Source organism: Buceros rhinoceros, unplaced genomic scaffold (genome assembly GCF_000710305.1).
Source record: "Buceros rhinoceros silvestris isolate BGI_N320 unplaced genomic scaffold, ASM71030v1 scaffold33722, whole genome shotgun sequence".
NCBI classification, from domain to species: Eukaryota; Metazoa; Chordata; class Aves; order Bucerotiformes; family Bucerotidae; genus Buceros; species Buceros rhinoceros.
The window spans coordinates 10,032-13,513 of record NW_010400031.1 but is presented as its reverse complement, the minus strand read 5'-3'; the positions used below and the strand labels follow the sequence as shown (position 1 = coordinate 13,513).

The 3,482-nt window shown below is 52.8% G+C and overlaps 1 protein-coding gene across 1 annotated transcript in view; it reads left to right on the top strand.

The window, feature by feature from the left end:
- The window catches only part of CACFD1 (calcium channel flower domain containing 1), a 6,756-nt gene that overhangs the window by 762 nt on the left and 2,512 nt on the right, over positions 1 to 3,482 (top strand). The gene's annotated exons all lie outside the window — the stretch shown is intronic.

The following is a 3,482-nucleotide window of genomic DNA, read 5'->3' as shown; positions in this document are numbered from 1 at the left end:
GCAGCCGAGCCCCCGCTCCTGCGGGAGGGCTGCGGGCAGGTGACCCCGGTGATGGTTTTCCTTGGGGTGCTCAGCAGGGTCAGGTGCAGGGCTTGAAGAGGGGCCACGGGATTTGGTTCATCCTGTTTCACTGTTGGGTGTTTGTATGATCCTGCAAATTATTTTCTCTCCCTGTCCTGAATGCCAGAGCGTGTTTCCCGCTCCTCCCGTTGTGGGTTGCGGAGGGCCTGCCCGTGTTGTCTTCGGCAGGCGGTTGATGGGCTCGGTTTGTGTGGTGTGTTTTTAAGGGGTTTAGAGCTGGATACGAAGAAGGGATCCGGTGAGCAGCAAAGAGAGTTGGCTGCGCTCGGAGTTACCTGCTGCTGAAAAACATTTTCCCAGGGAAAGTCTTTGCAACTTTGCCAGAAACCCGCGTGTCCCAGCGCTGTTTTGTTACGTTCTGCGCAGAGATTAATAGCTCTTAAAAGCAGGAGGGACTGTTATGACCGCTTAGCCTGATCTCCTGCAGAGCACAGGATGGAGAATTTCTTCTGCTTCAGGTCTGTGACTTCTAGTAAAACAAGAGTGTTTCTCAGCCAGTGCAGGCAGCCCTGATTTATCCCCTCGGCTGTAGCATTTCGTCTGATCCTGCCCTCTCTCCCTGCCCTCTTCCCATACCTGCCTCTTGCCTCCAGAACTGACGGCACGAGCCCATGGCGATTTTACAGCTGACCTTGTAGGCTGTGGCGGTGTTGGGCAGGCGCCTTGCAGCCCTCTTTGGCTGCACTGGGAACACGTGCTGCTCTCCCCGTTTTATGTCTTAGGTGCTGAAATTCTGGAGGTGTGAAAAGATTTGGTAGGACTGTTCTTACGGGGCAAAACGTCCTGGCCTCACCATGCTCTGCCTGGGGCCCCCGCACTTCTGGTCACGGCAGACGGCCAAGAGACCAGCTGGGATGTGTCTTCAGTGCAGGTCCCAGGTGGGGGTTTAGTGTAGCAGCGTCTTTCCCACGGGCTGGGGCTGGAGCTGGAGCCTCGGCACTTTTTTTGTGGCTTTGGCCCATGCAGAGCTCAGGAGGACGCAGATGGAGGGTGAGGAGCTGGAGAGGATGGCTGTTGGGTCGTGGTGGTGGCCAACACCACCTCATGACCGAGCAGCTCATGAGTGGCTTAAAAATGCAAGTGCTTTGAAGACATATTTTTTTCTTTATCTTCGTGTTTCAAAGCAGCTGAGTTATACTTGGATTATTTTCCCAACCTTTTGTTCACAGCTCTGAGAACTCATGGCTTGTTTTTAAAGGAAAGCTGAGAGTTTTGCGTATTTGGGTGAGGCTGGGAGAGACGAAGCTTTTGGAAGAAGAGCCAGGCCCTTGACAGGATGGCTGATGGTTTGGGGAGTCAGACAGCTTGCTCTGCAGCCCTGAGCCCCTCTTCATGGTGTTTGTCAGGCAGAGAACGAGGCAGCTGAGACACAGCCCCGCGCAGTAATGGCTCTCTTCACAACGCTCCTTGTTCAGCTTCCCCTTGGCGAAGGTGGGTGCTTTGGAAGAGGGGTGACCACTAACACAGCAAGGCTGGACTTTGCTGCTGTTTCAGAGGTTGCTGTGAAAGAGCAGGAATCACTTCTCAGGATTTTGAGCAGCTGGATTGTGGTCCTGCTGCAGGGCTGGTTTATTTCTTACAGAAGGAAAGATTCCCTGTAGAAAGGAAGAGAAACTTTGTCAGTGGAGGTGAGACTGGCTGACAACGTCTATTGTGTGCAAACACCTGGAGCCCACAACCTCCTTACGTCAGAAAGGGCCAGGGGCTGGAACAAGGACAACAAGGTTCGGGATCTGTTTCTGGCTCTTGCTCAGGCTGGCTCGGTGACCCTGGCCAAGTCCCTTCTCTCCCTTGTGTTCCTGTTTGTAAAAGGACGAGGAGAGTCTGTGGCTTTTGTAAAATGCTCTAGGAGCAAAAATAGGCTTGTGTTGAGGACAGTGACCAGCTGCTTGAAATGAATAGAGCCTTTGTAGGGGGTGGTGTTCCCCCACCCCCCGTTTTTGCTCCCAGTTATTTGTGCTTCCTCAGGGATTCGGGACGGAACAGCAGTTAAACAAATGGCAAAGCTGTCCGTCTGCCATAGCTGACGTGCCATTATCTGCATTTTAAACCTATTGCCAGGCCTCGGTGCTGCTAAAGGAGTCTCTGGGTTGGCAGCTCGGTCGCTTTTTGGCTACTGAGGCAGGAGCTGATCCCATCCCAGTGGGACAAGGATGTACCGAGCTGCTGTGGGATGTGCTGCTCTGCAGAGGAGACCAAAGGTCACCGAATCGTTATCTCTGTGGCTGTTGGCAGCTGCCACCGAGTGCAGTGTTCCTGTGATTATAAACCTTTGACTTCTTCCCTGCTGGTTGGTGCTCATGCTGACGTAGGGGTTTGCTCAGCTCCGCCTTTCTGGGTCATTAGTCCATGGGCAACCGGGGTGGTTGCTTGGCTGAGACTCCTGCAGGGACACTCAGTGCTCAAGAGTTGTTTTGGGGACAAAACCGAACCAGGTCCCTTGCAAAACAACCTCTGCTAGGCTAGATTTAACAAGAGAGTAAAGCCCAAAACCTTTTGGAAAATAACATTCTGCCTCCTCGGATTGTTCTGTGGTGGAAATAGTTGGGATGCAGCTAGGTTTTGCTGCTCTGCTGATTATAGAGTGCCAAAAAGTCCTTTAGCATTATTTTCAGAAGTGTGCCGTCCTGAGGAGAGCAAGTGCCACAAGCACTCCTTTTCCATCCTCATCCGAGAGTTTGTTGGTCACAGAGAAGAATTCGAAGCCTTGGTGCTGTGCCCCGCTCTCCGTGCCACCCACTGCTCCCAGCAGTCCCGCTTGCTGTTGCTTTCCCAGCTCTCCAGCTGTTCACATGTGTGACTGTGAGCAGATCGTCCCACCCCAGTGCCTCAGTTTCCCCTGCAGTGTGGACACTGACACTGGTCCCTCTGCGATGGGAGGATGAGAAGTGCTCTTGAAGCGTGGATATTAACATGTCGTCTGGCATTTCTCTTCTGTTGGCTGATCTTTTCTTGCAGGGTTCTCGAAAAGATTTGGGGAATAGTCCTAGGAAGCCTTTAACAATCACCTTGTTCAGTTGTTTCCTGAGAAACAGGAGGCTGCTTGCTTGTGGGTTGACCTTAGATCGGTGCTGTCACGGGCCCGTAGCTCTGCTTCCCAGTCTGGTAAACACAGATAACTGTTTTAAAGGGAACTCTGAGGATTCAGCTGTGACTGCTTAAAAGAAACCTTGCAAACACGTGCTGGGCTTTTGAAGGTCAAGACTGCTCCAGCAGCTCTGCTCAGGGATTCCGTTAGCACAACTCGAGCAGACCTCTGACATACCTGAACGCAGGCTGCTCTCGTTCTCGGAAAAGGACTGTGCTGCTCTTCGTTGTATCCCTGACCATCCCCAGCCAGCCTTCAAGGGCTGGATAACTCCAGCTGGAGTTCTGCGGGGTGCTGCTGTTCCCTGTGGGCT